The 20,018-nt window shown below is 44.9% G+C and overlaps 1 protein-coding gene and 1 non-coding gene across 2 annotated transcripts in view; both read left to right on the top strand.

Moving 5' to 3' along the window:
• The window catches only part of PIG-O (phosphatidylinositol glycan anchor biosynthesis class O), a 174,252-nt gene that overhangs the window by 127,925 nt on the left and 26,309 nt on the right, over nucleotides 1-20,018 (top strand). The gene's annotated exons all lie outside the window — the stretch shown is intronic.
• LOC145414322 (5S ribosomal RNA) lies at nucleotides 3,245-3,363 on the top strand. The gene has a single exon (XR_013899861.1). It is a non-coding gene; the product is annotated as a 5S ribosomal RNA (ribosomal RNA).

The following is a 20,018-nucleotide window of genomic DNA, read 5'->3' as shown; positions in this document are numbered from 1 at the left end:
CTCAACAAGTTAGAAACACATGACCTTCCACTTCTGAATCCAAACTGACATTCAGCCAAAATATTCATCTCTTCTAGATATTTTATCCATCTGTCTTTCAGGATTCTCTCGCACAATTTTGCAACCATGCTGGTTAGAGACACTGGTCTATAATTCAGGGGTTCTTCCCTGTTTCCTCCCTTATAAATTGGTACCACATTTTGCCCTCTTCCATTCTTGTGGCACTTTCCCCTCTTCCAGAGAACACACGATTAAACTGTGAATTTTATCCGCCAGTTGTTCTCTGCATTCCTTCAGTACCCAATTAGAAATTCCATGAGGTCCTGGGGCTTTCCTTACGTCTTGAGTTTCCAGTAATTTATACACTTCCTGTACCTCCACTTTTATATCTTTTATCACCGGTACATTTCTAATCACTCCCTCCCCTTCCACAAACTCTTTTTCATTAGTGAAAACCGATTGGAAACATTTGTTCATTATTTCTTCTTGCATTGCTGCATCTTTATAAACCTCTCCATTTGTTTTCAGTTTGGTGATTCCTTCCTTTTGTTTCAGTTTGCCATTGACAGATCTGTAAAACAGTTTGGGTTCATCCTTGCATTTGTCTATTATACCTTTTTCAAAATTCCTTTCTTCTTCTCTACGTATTCTTGTGTATTCATTTCTAATTCTTTTATATTCTTCCTTTGTTCTGTTGTTACCTCTCTTTCTCCAATTGTTCCACACCTTATCTCTCTCCTTTTTTGCTATCATACACCTTCTGTTAAACCACTCCTTTTTCCTGTTTTCTTTCCCTCTCACTCTTGGTACAAATTTTTCCACTCCCAAATTATAAAGGTCTAGAAAGATATCCGACTTCCTCTGTATCTCTCTTGTTTCTCAGAATTTTCTCCAATCCGCATTTTCAAAAAGTTTCTCAATCCTGTCAAATTTGCTTTCCCAAAGTTGTATCTTCCCTGTCTATGAAGCTCGTCTCTTGGCTCGACGTTCCCTATTATCATCTGGAACTCAGTGACCACATGATCACTTTTTCCTATAGGACAGAAATATTTCAGTGATTTTATTACATTGAGTTCTTTGGTAAACAGTAAATCTAACCTTGCTGGTGTGTCCTCACCTTGGAACCGTGTCTCTTCTTTGACCTATTGCGTCATCACATTATTCTAGCTATCTATCTATAGCCCAACGCCCTAATCCCGCAAAGGGTGGCCGCAGACAAAACGCCTCCAAGTTGCTCTGTCACCCACCATTTGACTACCCTCCCCCCAACTCACCCCCCCCTCCCTCATATACCTCTCAACTCCATCCCTCCACCTCATCCTCGGTCTACCTCTCCCTCTCCCTCCCTCCACCTCACCTACATACACCCTCTTAGTCAGTCTTTTATTCTCCATTCTCTTCACATGTCCAAACCACCTCAGTGTATTTCTCCTAATCTTCTCAAACACATCCACATCCACCCCACAGCGTTCCTTCACTTCTTCATTCGTCAACCTGTCCCTCCACATCTCTCCACATGCTCCTCTCAAGTAACTCATTTCCACTGCTCTCACTCTTGACTTGTTCCCCTCTTGCAAGGTCCATGCCTCGCTTCCATACATCAGGGTAGGGATCACAATACTATCATGCAGTGACTTTTTAACATCCATACTCACCTCCCTATTTCTCATCACTGCTTTCAGTGTACCAACAACCTTCCTTCCCTGCTGTACCCTTTCACGCACTTCATCCCCCAAAGTTCCATCCTTACTTATCACACTACCCAAGTACTTGAATGCACTCACATTATTCATTATTATATTTAATAACATAGTGCCTCACGAATCCTCATCGTCTCCTGATTACCATTCCTCCCAGTTCACCTCTTTACAGTTAAAGTCACCCACCAAAATTATATTATTGCTTTTCTCAATTATTTTTTGTAAATAACCAGCCATATCTGACAACATCTTCTGGTATTCGTCATCATTCCATGCTCTCGTCTTAGGGGGAACATACACTACCGCCATATCTCTCTTGCCATTCTCTCCAGTTTCTAATTTCATATACAGTACCCTCGCGTCCAACACGCGTTAGTCCAGCACGATTCGTGTCCAGCACGGAGAGCAATTAATTAGTACAGTAATCCCTCTAATATCCGAACGCCCAATATCCGGACATCCCCACTAACCGGACATAATCCTCCTGGGATCCAATATTCCCAAAATGGGCCAAAAACCGCAAAAAAATTCGAAAAAAATCTGACTTTTTTCCCTCCCATAATTTGAAATTCCCGCCTGGCACCAAACAGCTGTTACACCATAGTCCCTTCACCCCTTCCTTCCTCCCCCTCCCCCCTCCCCTGTCAGGTTGCCATTTGGTATTTTTCATTACCAAGTGTGGGCCAATTTGGTAATGAAAAATTCGTTTGGTAATGAATTAGAATAATGCATTACCAAATGGATTTTTCACATGTATGAGGATACACAGGATGGGGATGGTGGATTGTTTGCTCTCTCTGATTAATCTGCTACCCTACATAGTGTGAAAATAATCAACATGGTGTTAGTTATAAGGAGAGTGATTACATGTATTTCCACTTGTATATATAATTAGTGAAGAATATATGCTAGCTTTATGAATTTGGTAATGAAAAGTTATATTTGATAATGAAAGTTGAGGAGATTGGTAATGTGGCTGTTGCGATCTGGCAACTCTGTTACCCCACCAACATCAACAGTCACAGCTTAACTCCGATGGAGAGCAGATACTCATAACAGTGCAAGCCACAGGTGCTTGTTTTTTGTGAATAAACAGTGAATAAACTGCAATACCTTGCCACTAGAACACACAGGAATTTACAGTGTTGTGCAGTGTTAAGAAATTAGAATTTAGAGTGCAGAGGATTAACTGTGGACTGCAAACTGGCGGTTCAAACCAGTCCAAGAGCAAGGGACTTGTAAGTACCCAGAATGTTTAATATTGTATAAACTCAACTCTAAAACCTCATTTTATGGTTCTTTTGCATTTATTTCAGTCTTTTATGTCCCTTATTGGTGTGATTTGGGTCTTAAATAGGTGCAATGCATGTCCAGAGGGAGTTGTATAGGTGTTTTTCAGAGTTAGGGTCCATAAGTACAAGTCCATAAGCTGGGGCCCAATATCCGGACAGGACCACTATCCGGACCTGCCTATGGCTCTATTGATCCGGATATTGGAGGGGTTACTGTATTATTTAATACGATTTAATTACTGCAAGCAATTGGCCAACGGCCGTACCACGTTGAGTACACCGCTTCCCGTCCGATCAGCGAAGTTAAGCAACGTTGGGTCTGGTTAGTACTTGGATGGGTGACCACCTGGGAACACCAGATGCTGTTGGCATCCGTACGTGTCAAGTGGGGTTGGTGGAGGATTAGTGCCTCTCCCTGTAAAACAATTAACTCTAAGCCATTGGCCACCCCGTCTGGGATACATGGCGTCTGGCAATGAATGAATGAAATGAATTACTGCAACACGAGTGTGTTAGCATAACACGCACAGAGCTCCGAGAAGTGGGCGAAATCCGCAGAGTTTACTCTAGCACGATCACCCCCGGTCCAACACGGTCATACTGGACATTCCCATGATGATGATAGCCAATGAAAACTTCTGATCAAGTAGCCTTCCCCGCCCGCTATCGTGACGTGATTGTGATGCCGCCCAATTAAAAACGCTTCTGGTGTCACGTGATGTTTTGTTTAAATTTCTCCCGCCACAGTGCCACTCAGTCGCATAATTGCATTGGAAGGTGCTTTTTTCTTGCTGCATTTTCTGCCCTTGTTACAGCATTTTACCCTGCTCACAATGCCTAGGAAGCCTTCTGAGAACCCCAAGAAGCGTCAGCACCTCCCTCAGGCCACCAAGCTGGAAAGCATCGAGAGGAAGAAGAAAGGAGAGAGGAAAGTTGACATTGCCAAGGCCTACGACATGAATGAAGCCAACGTGAGGATCATAATAAAAAACTAAGACAAGATCCTGGCAGCCGAAGGCTATCACACGGCACTTCATACCAGGTTTGCCGAGGATACGTTGGTAAATCGGAACGGTAACGTGGTAAAATTGCCGACGATACCACGGGCATTTGGAATTCATCTGGATGGATTCCTGCCGAGGATATGATGGTCAAAACAGTGTGACCAAAACCCAGGCGACTCGACAGAGAATGTATCGTACTACAGCATTGAACATTTAGCCTGACACTGAATACATATTAATATTTTAGAATAAATATCAATCGTTTTGAAACCCTTCTCATCGGCGTGCGTACCAGTTTATAAACAAAGTTGCTTCTCCTTATTCTCTACCGAGTCAGCGACAGCGATCACTTTCCACAGTCACGAGACGGGGCTCTGGCAACAGTGTGAGAAGCATGCACTTTGCCGAGGATTACAGAGTGCTAGGACAGGCAGAAGCAGGACCTTCCATGGCTGTGGACAAAGATAGTGATTCTGAGTGTGATTTCGAAGGATTTATGAGGGAGGTTGAGGAGGAGCAACAGCCATTACCCGCTAGTGACGCCAGCAGCCATCCTCCGGGGACCCAATAGGACTGCCTACAGCCTTGGATACCACCTTCCATTCCCAGCAAGCCCACCAACACTATCCTAAAAGGTTAGTTATCATTCATAGCATAGTATCATTTATTATAATTACAATAGTACCAATATATGTATAGGTATATGGTAGGTATTTAGGGTGACCTTTCCTAGGGTTGCTGACATAATTCATTTTTCCCCATAAGCTCTATTGTTAGTCCGACACGTTTTTGGTCCAACACGTGACCCATGCATGACAATATTACCGCGCTGGACGCAAGGGTACTGTATATCATTTCAGCCCTGCCTTCTCCCATTTCCACGGTATCTACATTTATGTTGTTCGTCACTGCTATCATCACTCCTCCTCTCGTTTTTTACTTTTCTGTCTTTTCTCCACAGTTTGTATTTACCATCTCCCAAATGAACATCAATATCTTCTCGTAATTTGGTCTCTACAAAACACATGACATCAAGTGTGGTTATTGAAATGCGACCATCTGTGACATGAAAGTGTGATAATATTCAGAAGGTCTGTGCAGACAGAAACTAGGGTAAATACCTATATTTGCATGCATTCTCAAAGAGTGATGATGGTAGAAACATGAGGGTATACATTACAAAGCAGTGTGATAAGATATCAGAGTTCTTTGCCATGTGAAGCTGCAGTAAATGTTCCCAAACTATGCAGCACATGGAACAACACTTTGTCATAGATCATTAGTTAATAAATTTTATTCACGTTTAACAAAAACATGATAGTTGATAAGCAACAGTCACCTAAAATATTTCTTTTAGATGATTTGTGTTTCTGTTAAAGTTCTGGTAAATAGATGTTTGAATAAATTACCATGTGACTCCATAGCAAATATAAACCTCTGACATCTTTTACCACTTGTTTCATACACACTGACACTATCGGATACGTTTATGTGAAGCTACAGAACATGGTGAATGTTTTTGGTGTATCAGATAGAGCCAGGATTCTGGGGGCTTGAATGGTGAGCGAATGGAAGCATGGCCCATTGGATTCGGCAGATTTGGGCTGTCTGGACATTGCTACTCCTCACCCTGCCCTAGGGTGGGAAAGGAGATCTTGATGATGATGATGATGATTCTCACACACACACACACACACACACACACACACACACACACACACACACACACACACACACACACACACTAAAGGAGAAGAGGGAGGAGGCAAAAGCAAAGAACACAGGAAGATCAAAAAAAGAGAATAGTACACTTTTTATTTACAAAGTAATTGGATTGCCGGTACGAAAGTGGTACATAACCTACAGGGAATAAAAAGGAGGAAGGAAGTAGACTCAAGTTATGGCAAGTATGTAAACAGGATGATTAAAATGATGTACTCAGATGTTAGATGGAATGTTGTCTAAATCATTAGAAATAGAAGACTATTCCAGAGAAAAGGAACCACATATTAATTGCCTAACTGAAACAAAATTAACCTCAAAGATATCAGATGATACCCTAACCATAGAGGAATATATACAGTATATGGAGAAGAGATAGAAATTTAAGAAAGGGAGGAGGAATTGAAAAATCTACAAGTCAAAGAAATAAAACTAGATAAACTCTCACAAGTAGAACTGACTGCATTGGAGATTAACACATCTGAAGGGAAATTAATTGTGGCAGATTTATACATGCCACCCCAGACAAACACTTGGGAAAGAGGCAAATACAAATACCTGGCAGAAAGTACATTTCAGAGTTTAAGAACATTACTACATAGAATGAAAGAGAAATCTGAAAGAATTATATTAACTGGAGATTTCAATACAAATATAAATTGGAATACTCAAGATGTAAAAAGCCATGAAAGCTGTTGGGATTAAAGGCTCCTAGATCTTGTGCTGGAGTTTTTCATAACCATCCATCCATCCCTTATCCAATCCTAAGGAGCATAGGAGCCCAGGGCTAGGCAAGTTGGTCCTTACACTTAAGATGAGAGTGACCAGCCTCACTGATCCCTGAGTGGCATTATGGGAGCAATAAACCCCAACCACCCCATGGCATATAAACCTTCACTGGCTCAGTCCGATGGGAGTGCCGTAATTACCCACTAAATCACCAGGCACCAAAATTTGGTTATATGGTTCCCACCCAGCATAGTAAATGGATTCCTGGTGTACAGAAAATCATTTGGCTTGTCACTCAGTGTAGAGGCACCCACAGGCAGAAGAAAGAGGAAAGAATGAAGGAAAGAAACACAGAACTGGGAGTGTAAAGTCACCCGTAGGCAGAAGGACTAACACAGCATGTAAAGGAAAACATCAGAAAAAGAGAACTTGATGAGCCATCAGTACTAGAGCTTATATTTTATAGGCAAGAAAATGATATTGACAGTACAATGTATCACTCTCCATTTGGCAAAAGCAACCATGCAGTAGTAATTGGAACTTCAGGATTACATATGATGTTACCAGTAATGGGAGATACAAAAAGAGTCTAAACTACAAAAAGGGCAACTATCACGACCTGAAGAAGTACTTCTTAGAAATCGATCAGGAAAAGGAGCTTAGAGGACAAGATTTAAACATTATATACAGAAAATTCTGTGATCTTTATGAAATAGGAGTCCACAAATACATCCCTCAGCACAAAGAAACAAAAATGAAAATAAAGAAATGGTTTAACCCGTACCATCCCAGGCATTTTTGCAATTTTATACCCACCCAAACCCAGACACTTTTTCGCGACATCTGACGCTATGACAGACAGTGGCCAACTGATGTTACCCACCACCTAGAACCAAACTCAGTGCTACAAGTGCTTGGGCACAGTGTTGCCAATACATTAAGGTACTCCTTAGCAAAAAATTAGCAAGACTGAAGCAATCTGAGACGCTACAGGGCTCGAATTTTGCTGTCGGCACCATCATGTCGGTGGGATTAAGTGAGACTTATTTTACTGTCGGCAACATGCCGACGGCAGGATTGTACTGGTTAATACAGAATGTAAAAAATTAAAAGAAAAAAGAGACTTTCTGTAGAATAGATACAGAACACACAATAGTGAGAGGGCATATAACAACTATAAAGAGGCAAGAAAAGATTATGCAAAGATAAGGAGGGAGGAGCAGAGACAGTTTCAGACATTATGAATAAAAGTAGTGAGCACCATGAGCTATTTTACAGCTACATCTGAAGCAAAGCCAAATTTAAAGATAACATACAGTCCATTACGGATGAGGGGATCATCTATACACAAGAGAAAGATATTTGTGAAGCACTGAATAAAAACTTCCAATCAGTTTTTATGGAAGAAAATAACTTTGAAAAAGATGATGTGGAACATGCATGCCGACATATTACCAGATATACAAGTATCAGAAAAAGAAGTACAGGAAGGGTTAAGTAAATTAGATAAAGGAAAAGCAAATGGTCCTGACAAAATTTCAGGTTGGGTGTTACATGAATGTGCAGAAGAGTTAAGCAGACCATTGTATTTAATATTCATGGAATCCTTAGGTCAAGGTAAACTACCTGATATTTTGAAGAATGCAAACATTGTTCCCCTATTCTAGAAAGGGAATAGACAGAATCCACTCAGCTACCGACCAGTATCACTGACCAGTGTTGTAAGATACTAGAAAAGCTGATAAAAAAAAGTTTGGGTAAACCATCTAGAAGAACACAGTATGATAACAGAAAGGCAGTTTGGGTTGAGAAAGGGAAAACCATGTGTTACTAATCTATTAACCCCTCAAGTGCTAATCTCATTGATTGGGCTTTTTCGCAATTTCTTAAGAGGACGAGCAACACCGATCGTACAACATCCACAAAAAACTGGCGGCAGCTGGCTCCACCCCAACTGTGACGTAGATGGCTTCTAACCAATCAGAACTAGGTGTTGGACACACCGGAGGGGGGACCCAGGCCCGTAACCAGGCAGTGGGGTGTGTAACCCCCACCTCCCTCTCGCCAAGTCCCTCTACTCCACTACTTTGTTACTACCCTACCTCCCACCATTCTTACCACCACAGCAACCCCTCCCACCCCCTCCTCATGCATCCTCCCATCCCATGTGGATCCCCTCTTAACGTCCCCCCCCCAGTTGATGGTATTTCCCCCCTACCCTCCCTCCATGTCCCTGTACTCCACTTTGGCCCTTCCTTTGTGTCTTGTAGTGATCTCCTCCCATCCCTCCATCCCCATCCACCCCCTCCTGGCCTAACCAGCTCCCCCCACCCCCCACCCACACCCCCTAGCACCTCCCCGGCCTCGAATATTTTGCGTATTTTTTACGTTTTATGCACGTGTTTTTGAATCATTACCTGTAATTTATTGGTGTCTGCATACAGATATGCACACCACAATTATTTTAGCCGTCTTTAGTCGAAACCCACTTGAAAAAGACATTTTATTTTATGCCGACGCTTGGAAGCATGTTGGAGCCTTCAAAATGAAACAAAACGAAACGAAAACTAGATTTGACAGCTCGGAGGGGAGGGGAGGTTAGGCGAGGGGAGGAGAGGGAAGGAGAGGAGAGAGGAGGGGAGGGAAGGGAAGGGGAGGGAGGGGATTGGAGGTTTGAAGAAGGGAGAGAAGGGAAGGATAATTTTTACTATTTATATTTTTATTAGGGGGTTCATGACCAATTTCCATTGCTAGATTTGACAGCTCGGCGAGGAGGGAAGGGGAGAGGGGAAAGGGGAGGGGAGGTTAGGTGAGGGGAAGGGAAAGGAAGGGGAGGGAGGAGATTGGAGGTATGTGGAGAGGAGAGGAGGGAAGGATGATTTTTATTTATCATTTATTTGGGGGGTTTGTCACTATTTTATTTTTTTCTAAGCACATTGCACTGGTTTATAACATCTATATACACCAAAAAAAATTGATTTTGGTGATTTTTGTATGTACTGTTGCGAAGAAAACAGGTGCGAGTGGCGTATTTTCTTTCTCAGCGGGGCCGCGATGGGTAACTATTATAAACCATGATGGGCCATAGCTCGATAACTATTGGGTCTAGGAGGGTGGGGTTTGCGTTTTCAGGTGTGTAAATTCAAGCTCTATAAATCGCTCATAAAACTTTTAAACTTTGAGGAAGTCAAAAAATTGGCCTGTTTTTGCGTCCTAGGGGGCAGTCGAGGCTGGGCAATTGCATACCCTAGGGGTTAAGCTACCATAATAGTGTTACAGAAACATTGCAGAAAAGAGAAGGATGGGTGGACAATATCTATTTAGATTTCAAGAAAGCATTTGACAGAGTACCGCACCTAAGACTTTTATGGAAACTGTACCAACAAGGAGGTATCCAAGGCAATCTGTAGTGTTGGATGCAGGATTTTCTAAGAAAAAAGGAAATGAGAACAGTATTAAGAGGAAATTACTCATCATGGAAGGAAGTGACTAGCAGAGTTCCACAGGGCTCAGTGCTGGCACCAGTTATGTTTTTAGTATATATAAATGACATAGACAGTAACATTGGAAATGGGAGCTATCTAAACATGTTTGGGGATGATGCAAAAATACAAAGGAAAATTACTAACACAGATTCTTGCAAAGAGCTACAAGAAGAATTAAATACAGTGAACTCTCACATTTGGTGAGTAATAGGTGCAAAAAAAAAAACTCGCCAAACTGGAATTTGCCAAATCTGATCTGAACTGAATAACTAATAGGGAAAAAATAAATTGGTTCTGAGCATGCATGACTGGACTGATTTTCCACCTATATTGCAAGATTACTGGGTGTAAATCATGTGATAAACACACATAACATGATTCAATTTAATTTATATTAGCCAAGAAACAATACAAAACAGAAAAACTCACATAAGAAAAGAAACTAATGGGCTTGATGTACACATGGTGTTTGGTGCATGGATGCCTTAGTTGGTGGTCTGCCAAGGTCACCCATTCTACATTTCTGTATTTCATCAGCCATTATGTGTTCTCAGGTCCTCAGCACAGGTAGGAATCACAATAAAACACAGACAAAATGCTTGCACACGTGACGGTGGTTGGTTCTCAGTGTACTGCAAGTCTTCTTCTTCTTGTGGGTTTAAGGGTCATGGCCAGAACAATGGCCCAAAGCCCTACCAATGCAAACTGCTTAGGGCCTCACGTTATATGCAGGAGAGCTGTCTAGATTTTCGGATAAAGTCAGACATGCACCTCATGACCTGTTCTTGTAACCAAGGGTCCCCGATACTGCCTCCTAGGAGTGTGTGGAGAGACAAACTGAAAACTCCCAGAGATGCCAAACGTTCCCACAAAAGGGTGCGGAGGGAGTGGAACCTAGGACACCATAACATGATATGTTCTATGGTTTCTTCAACCTGAGGACACCATTGGCACCATGGGTGCTCTATCATACCCAAACGGTACAGGTGGCTTGCAAGGCCTGTATGGCCCAACCTTAACCTGGTGATGGCTACATCAATGTCTCTGCAGGGATGGCGTGCCCAAGAGTGTTCAGAGGAGTCAGAGCAAAAACGCCCCAAGTGGGAGGCAGCTAGGGTATTCGCAAGGTGCACATTCCAGTGCGATATGCAGGCGCTGCGTGCATCTTTAGGGAATGTGGCACTATCTGGCGTCACATGGACCAGTGTACTGGAGGTCAGTGCTCGCTTTGCTGTTGCATCTGCAATTTCATTGCCACGGATGCCCACATGTGAGGGAATCCACTGAAGGCGGAGATGCCAGGGAGGAGTAACAAGGAAAAAGAAGTGTTCCATGATAGCATGGACAGTCCTGACATGAGTCACTGGACGATCTGAGAGGAGAAGGGTAAGTGCGGACTGTTAATCGGTGTATAAAACTACCGATTGAGGCTAGAGGAAAGTCCGGATAAATTCATGGGCCTGGAGGATGGCCATGAGTTCTGCGGTTAGGACATCATACCGCCCGCTGAACGACCAAGTTTGGCATATGGAAAGATCTTCAAAATAGGCCGCTGAGGCAAAGGAAGATGGAGGGGAGTGAGACCCATCCGTGTAAATTCTCAGGAAGTCCTTATAAATAGAGGAGTCCATGCTGTAAAAGGGCTGCCATGCCAGGACTGCATTTGTCGACTTCGAGAACGGTACTGGTAAGTAGGGGGAGACATATGGAGACAAGTCCTTCCAAGGGGGGACTGGGGGGAGAGGGGCCACTGGGGCAGGCCTGAGCAGATCGAGAGGCAGGGTGTGGCAAGCTCGGATGCTTCAGATAATGTACGGTAACCTCACTCATGGCCAAGTTGGGGGCTGACGAAGGACTGTGGAGAGGCAGTAGAGGGAGGAGCCCGGATGGCTGGAGGGAAGGGCCGAAATGCGGTGAAGCAGCTGACAGTCCAGTTCCATGCGGTAGATGGAAAGGGGCATCACCCCTGACTCCGCATGAAGTGAAATAATTGGGGTGGACTTGAAGGCACCTAGGGCAATGTGAAGTGCCTTGTTCTGGACAACATCCAACTTCGTCAGGTGGGTTTGGGCAGCCGATCCGTAAAGGGTGGTGCCGTACGTGATCTTACTGCGGATGAAGGCCAGATACAGTTGGAGAAGAGTGTTTCGATCAGCACCCCGGCAAACTCCTGCAACACACTTCATGATGTCCAGGCACCTAAGACATGCTGACTGAAGATGGTCAATATGGGGGGCCCAGGTGAGATGGGGACTGTCCAGATGGAGACCCACAAACTTGTGCCGGATCCAGAGGGTGAGAGGTTCTCCAGCAAGCTGAATCATCGGCATGGAGGGGAGCCTCTGTTGGCCAAAGTACATAAGAGTACTCTTGGGTGCATTGACTGTTAGCCCCCAATCTGCAGCCCAGGTGGCAAAGGCATCCACAGCCTGTTGGAGGCGATGTTGGGCCTCCCATAGGGAGGCAGCACTGCAGAGGATTGAGACATTGTCTGCATAGACTAAGATGGATACTCCAGGAGGATGAGGGAGGTCTTACATCAGTACATTGAAAAGTAAGGGACTGAAGCATGATCCCTGTGGCACTCCCTGCCTGACTGGGGTAGGGGAAGAGTACATGCCCCCAAGGTAAACACGAAAGGATCGCCCCAGTACCCAGGCCAGTGCAGACCCTGTGATGCCAAGATGGCACACTTGTACAATATCCCATCATGGGAAGCAGAATCAAAAGCCCCCTGGAGATCCACGAAGGCGGCCAGGAGTATCTGCTTATGACAGAATGCCTGGTGGACATGATGGTCAAACTGGAGGAGGACGTCAGATGTCCCCCTCCCTGGGCGGAATCCACATTGTACCTCAGACAGGCAGCATTCATGCTCCAGCCACCAGGAGAGCCGATGGGACACCATTCTCTCAAGCACCTTCCTGACATTGGATAGCAATGCTATCGGTCTGTACGAAGCCGGAGAAGAGGGGTCCCTCCCTGACTTGGGGAAGGGCAGGAGGTGGGAGGTTTTCCAGTGTGATGAGAAGATCCCTGATGCTCAGCTGTTGTTTAAGATGTCTAAGAGCGACATCTGAAAGCGGACAGGGAGATGAATAAAATATTCATTAGGTACTAAATCTGGGCCACATGCCTTCTTTGGTAGTAAGGTCCGCAGAGCGGAGGAGAATTCTGCCTGGGTAAAAGGAGTAGCTAAGCCTGCTGGGGAGGGGGAGGAGATGCCTGCCTGAGTGACCCTGCGTAAGTGCTGAAGACCTGGAAGTGGAGCTGGGGAACCAAATCTAGATCCAAAGAAGGCAGCCAGTAAGGTAGTCTTGTCTTGGAAGCCTACCAGAAGGTTACCCTTCTTTACCAGAGGATACGAAACGGTGGTAGGGTGACCCTTCATTGCCCGAATAAAGGACCAGGTCCGGGATGGTAAGCTTGAGAATGACAGGGTTGAGCAGAAAGCAGACCAGGCAGCACGGTGAGCTCGGGTGAGAGTCTGCATGCATTCTGCATCCCTACGGCGGTGAGTGTCTCGGTAGCTAGGGCAGGGACATCTTCACCAGACATTCCAGGAAGACCTCCTAGCCCGTCCACCAAGGAACCGTGGCAGTGCCTTGGAGACATGTTGAGGACCTGCGGAAGGTCACCTCACCTGCTGCGATCACAGAGGATGTAAAGCCCATCACGCTATCATGTAAGGGTCCTGTAGGCAGAACCCCAGTGTTATCAAGGGTTGCCATAAAGGAAGACCAGGACCCTCGTGTGAGGATCCATTGTGGATGAGGTGGAGCAGAGCAGGGTGGAGAGAGATTGGGGACATCTAGGATAACTGGAAGGTGGTCAGACCCCAAATATGGGCCAGTCCAAATGGTTGAGCTTCCAAAAACAGGATCCCCCACATATAGATCAAGTGTGGAAGGTAGGCCTGAGTGCGGGTCAATACGGGTCTGTAACCCCAATGGGGTGAGCAGAGTGAAATGATCACTGTCTAGCAGAAACTGGAAAAGGGAAGTTCCTGACCTATTGCCAGAACCTCGGGCCAGGAAAGAATCCCAATGGGGGTGACTGGCGTTAAAATCACCCAGGAGGAGGCAAGGTGAAGGGAGCTGGTCATGGTAGGCCCAGAGTTCTTCCAGGCCTATGTCCTTGCATGGGTTGTAGCAAACCGCCACAGTGATCCATCCCTGCACGAGGGATAGACGGATCTCAAGAACTTCCAACACCCCTCAAGGGGGGCGGGTCAATGGCAGAACCGAGCTAGGCACATCCTCCCTGACTGCAACAGCTAGACCTCCTCCGACACCCTGACGATCAGCTCGATATACAGTAAAACCCCTGAGCGATAGATGGAGATGCTGAGATAACCAAGTCTCACATAGACCAATAACATCAGGAACGAGGTCCGCTATTGTCTGCTTGAAATCGGAAGTTTTCTGAAGGAGCGATCTGGCATTCCAGAGGAAGAATCTATGTAGAGATGAATGAGCCATCACTGGGGTAAGAGTAGAGAGAGAAACTGGGGCAGGAGGCTGACACATATGACTATAAAGGACTGTCCATTTTTGTACATGGATAGGGCTGTTAGTAGAAGGTCCACAAAGGACCCTGTAGAATGGACACCTGAGGGGTTGGCATATGGGGAAGCATGGGAGGTTGTCCTTGGTACAGGCTGATGTGGAGGGGCAGGAGATTCACCAGGTGTGGAGCCCATCTCAGGAGATCTGGGGGAGGAAGCATGTGATATGTTTGGAGTTGAGGCAGGAGTTGTGACCATTAAAGGGGTGGAACTGGCTGACATTACACCAGGCTGGGTGGAAGGAACTACTGAGTCTGGTGCAGCATGTGGGAAAGAGGTCCGAGTTGGGTGGGGACACTGTCGACAGGGCTTGGGTGGAGGGAGAGGGTGGAGCAGCACTGCAGACTGGGAGATTGGGTGGGAGGACATGACAACTGTTCGCTCCAATTCACTTGGTTCAGTTGGAGACTCACCACCAGATGTTTCAGGAAGATCTTCCAATGCTGAAAAGCGGTTGCTAACCACTGTTGCGTATGTTTGACCCTCCTGAACAGGCCGGGAAATCCAACTGGGAGCTATATGTGTTGTCGAGGGGTTGGAGCTGAGAGGAATGCGGCCGGATGGATTAAGGGCACGTAAACAGGTGTTGACATCAGACAGAGCTGACGGGTCAGCCCTAGCAGCGTCATGGATAGCAAGTGCCTGCTGGTAGACTAGGCACGTGCAGGAGACAACTTGGTGTGCGCCACTGCAGAAGAAGCAGTAGGGGTCATTGGTGCATTGACCACCTGATGGGGATTTGCATGGGTGGAACCTGCTGCAACGAGAGCATCGTACTTTATTTTTACACGATATTGTGCCGTGCCCAAATCGATGGCGTGTATAGCACCTCAGGATGGGAAAAGTGTAAGTCCCTACAGAGTAACATAAGTGGCCAAATATGACCTGCTCTGGCAGGGGGCCCCTGAATTTGAGCCGTACCACCCTGGCTGCCATTGCTGCCTCACCACCAGGAGGGCGGACCATGAGGCGAGTGACTTCCACTAGCAGGGAGGAACACTTGCCAAGGCAATGAACATCTCCACTCCATCCCTCCAACTCATCCTTGGCCTCCCCTTCCTTCTCCCCCCCTCCACCCCACTCACATACATTCTCCTTGTTAGTCTCTCACTCTTCATCCTCTCCACATGTCCAGACCACCTCAGTGTGTTTCTCCTAATGCTTCCTATCACATCCACATCCACACCACAATGATCCTTCACTTCCTCATTTGTCAGTGTGTCTCTCCATGTGACTTCACATGCACCTTTCAAATAGCTCATTTCCACTGCTCTCACTCTTGGTTTCTCTCCCTCCAACAAGGTCCAAGCTTCACTTCCATATGTTAGAGTTGGTATCACAATTCTGTCATGTAGTAACTTTTTCACTTCCCTGCTCACTTCCCTGTTTCTTATCACTGCTTTCAAGGAACCAGCAACCTTTCTTCCTTGTTGTACCCTTTCAAGCACTTCACCCTCTAAACTTCCATCCTTGTTCATCACACTACCCAAGTACTTAAACGCACTCACATTTTTCCATTTCCTCCTCATCCAACCTCGTTGTACATTCACTGACTTCATCTCTCTCGAAGACCATAACTTTACTCTTCCCTACATTCACCTTTAGATTCTATTTCTTACATACTCTCCCAGAATCATCCACAAAGCCTTGCAGCTCCCCTTCGTCTTCACTTAACAACACAGTATCATCCGCAAACAACAGTACAGGGAGTTTCCAAACACTGGCTTCTTTCATTAGGGCCACTCCAAAATCCACTGCCCTACCTTGTATCTCTTTTATAACCCCATCTATATACAGATTGAACAACCATGAAGACATGACACATCCCTGTTTCAGTCCAACCTTCAAACGGAAAAATTCACTCAGTTCACTATCCACACGCACTGCAGCCTTAGCACCCTCATACATACTCTTCTCGCCATTCAACAGCTTCCCATCTACTCCATATATTCTTAATACTTTCCACAACCCTTGTCTATCCACCCTGTCATATGCTTTCTCCTAATCCATGAAGGCTGCCACATACAATTTCTTTCCCTTCTCCAGAAACTTTTCCACTACAGATCTAAGAATGAATATCTGATCTATACAACCTCTTCCCTTCCTAAAACCTCCCTATTCTTCTCCAACTAATTCCTCTGTTATTTCTTTAACTCTGTTAGTAAGTATCCTACCATATACTTTTCTATTACATTAAGAAGACAAATGCCCCTATGATTACCACATACTTCTTTTCCCCCTTTTCCTTTGTACAGGGGAATAATTATATTTGACTTCCAATCCTCCGGGACTCTGCCTTCCTCCCAGGCCAATCTGTACATCTTCCACATGCATTCTCCTACTATCTCTCTCCCTTGCTTCAGCATTTCACCACACTCCATCAATTCCTGGGGCTTTCCCCAGTTTAACTTTCTTCATTGTTTTCACAACTTCCATCCTACTGATTTCTTCCTCTCATCTCGCCTCCCTCCTCCTCCTAGCCATTCCCCAGCCACTTATGCTTACATTACTTTCATTCGCTGTGTTCAACAGTTCGTTAAAGTGTTCTCTTCATCTACTCACTTTTTCTCCCTTCTCCACTAGTAATCTACCATTTTTACCTTTCACTCCCCAGCTAACTTGTTTGGCACCTTGTCTAACTCTCTTTACCTCTTTCCAGATCATTTTCTTACATTCCCTCCACCTTACACTTAGATTCCTTCCAAATTCCTCATCCACTCTCTTCTTACTCTCTCTCACTAATCTTTTCACCTCTCTCTTCCTCTCAACTACAACTCTCTCTTCTGTCTCTCAACTTCTTCCATGCCCCTGTTTCTCATCCATTCATTATATGCTTTCTTCTTCTGTGCCACAGCCTCTCTCACCTCTTCATTCCACCATGCTGTTCCCTGCAACCCCTTTCGTCTTCTCTTCACCCCACACACCACCTCACATGCTGCACATATTTCTTCTGTGAATATCTTGGACACACCTTCCACGTCCCCCATCTGCTCCAATCCATATTTACCCAATCGCTTCTCCACTTCCCTCTTATATTCCGCCCTTTTTTCATACTCCTGTAACCTTTCCACCCTCCTTGTAAGAACTACTTCCTCCTGTCCTTCCTTTCTTCTATTTCTCCATTTCATTTGGACACTGATTCTGACCACCACCAAATGATGGTCAGACAGTCCACTCCCCCAGCCTCTATATATTCTTGCATCCATTACACATCTTCTCATCCTGTCATCCACACACGCTTAATCAGTCATTGCCTTCCATTCATTCAGTTCACCATTCACCCCTGTCGTCATTCGCCATGTATACCTGTTGATCATTTTGTGCCCGAAGAGGGCATTGGCTATCACCAACCCCCTCGCAGCACAAATGTCCACTAAAGCACTGCCATTGTCATCCATCTCTGCAGGCACACCCCACTCACCAACTACTCCATCCACCTTCACATTCCCTAGTTTTCCATTCATACCTCCAATCAAAAACACTCTCTCATTCCTTTCAAACTTTTCCATGCACACTCTCACATTTGTCTTCTCTCACTCTGCTTGCATGATTTAAGTCTAAAACAGTTTATAAATCAACCTAAACACAGAATTTTAGTCTAAGATATCATAAAAATCGGTTTTTAAAAAATCAAAACCTATCGTTTAACCGGAGTATGGTGGTATTTCTACTCCCCATCGTTAAACCGGGATATCGCATTTAGGGGTATCGTGTATTGAGGTATTACAAATGTAGATAGATAGATAGATAGATGGATACCAGTATACATATATATAGATAGATAGATACCGGTATACATATACAGTATATATATATATATATATATATATATATATATATATATATATTTATATCTCTATCTATATATATATATATATATATATATATATATATATATATATATAAAGTAATCCCTCCACTATCCGATGTAATAGAGCCAAAGGCATGTCCGGAAAGTGGTCCTGTCCGGATAGTGGGCACCAGCCTCCTGGACTTGTACTTATGGACCCTAACTCAGAAAAACACCTATACAACTCCCTCTGGACATGCATAGCACCTATTTAAGACCCAAATCACAGCAATAAGGGACATAAAAGACTGAAATAAATGCAAAAGAACCATAAAATGAGGATTTAGAGGTAGGTTTATACAATATTAAATATTCTGGATACTTACAAGTCCCTGGCTCCTGGACTGGTAGTTATGGACCCTAACCGAGCCTAACTCAGAAAAACACCTCCCTACTGTACATGCATAGCACCTAAGACACTACATATTCACACCAATAAGGGACATAAAAGAGTGAAATGAGGTGTTATAGGTAAGTACAGTATGGAAAATACAGTACAGTACAGTATGAAACATTCTGCGAACTTATAGCAAGGCCCTGGCCATCTTGTTGAATAACCGCCTCCTCTCAGACTCTGACAGTAAGAAGGATTTCCTGAAGCACTTGCAGTACACTGTTCATGAAGTCTTGCACTTAACTTAGTCATTCGCACTCAGAAGTCCATTCTCTTTACACTGCGCACTCTTTGTCTTACTAATGCTCCATTGTAACTTAATAAGTGTTGCACTGTGCACTTTAAGTCTTTCCACTCGTAAAACCATTTTCTAAACAAAACACACTCAGGTTAATTTACGTTAAATTTACAGTCCAAAAATTATTTCTCTTTTCACTCAGATTTCTAATTTTTTAACAATACCGTATGCACTGTTTTTCTTTCACTGCACAACACTAAATTCCCGTGTGGTCTAGTGGAGAAGTTCTTGCCGTTTAACCACTGTCAGAGTCTGAGAGTAGCACAGGGAGGTGACCTAGGGGTGCGTTGCTGGGTCGTGGCGATGGCGTACCCACTGCAGACGACTGAAGATAGGCGCAAACTCACGTCGAGCGGTGACTCCACCGTGGCTGATGTGCTGGGCTGTGGCTCGGAGCATGAGGGCCTGTCTTGGGGAGGCAATGGAGTGGAGCCAGGGCTGGGCACAGCGGGGGTCACGGGCCTGAAAAAGCTGTCAATCGTTGATTGACGCAAGGACCGACGATTGTGACAATTAATGATGCGCTGCCTGAAAGCACGCACTTCCTCCACAAGTCCCAAGGGCCCCATCTCCCTGTCGCAGTCCAGGTGTTCCAGGTAGTCCAGAATGAACTCTAGGTGTTCCTGGAGTGCGCTTAGCTTGGGTATGGCTGGAGTAGTGTCATGCTGAGAGGAGTCCGCATCATCGTCGCCATCCTCGTCAGAATCTTCAAGCTGGGTACTGACACCTGCAACTGAGGATGTGATCTTGATATCGGACAGGGTCTGATACCCAGGATCACCCTCGTCGTCATCCAACAACTCACGCACTTCGTCCACATCAACATCGTCCCCATGTGCACGTAGACGTGCATGGAAGTCATCCACGTCAAAACCTAGGAAATCCTGCTCCACATCCGTTCCGAGAAGCAGACGAGACCAGCAATTTTCTAGAGTCTTGACAGGGACTTCCTTCCATGCACTGGCCCAGTTGTAAAT

This window comes from Coenobita brevimanus, chromosome 98 (genome assembly GCF_032717465.1).
Source record: "Coenobita brevimanus isolate Jiangsu-jjx chromosome 98, ASM3271746v2, whole genome shotgun sequence".
In the NCBI taxonomy this organism is placed as follows: domain Eukaryota; kingdom Metazoa; phylum Arthropoda; class Malacostraca; order Decapoda; family Coenobitidae; genus Coenobita; species Coenobita brevimanus.
The sequence above is the reverse complement of the archived record's forward strand: the minus strand, read 5'-3'. Positions and strand labels throughout refer to the sequence as shown.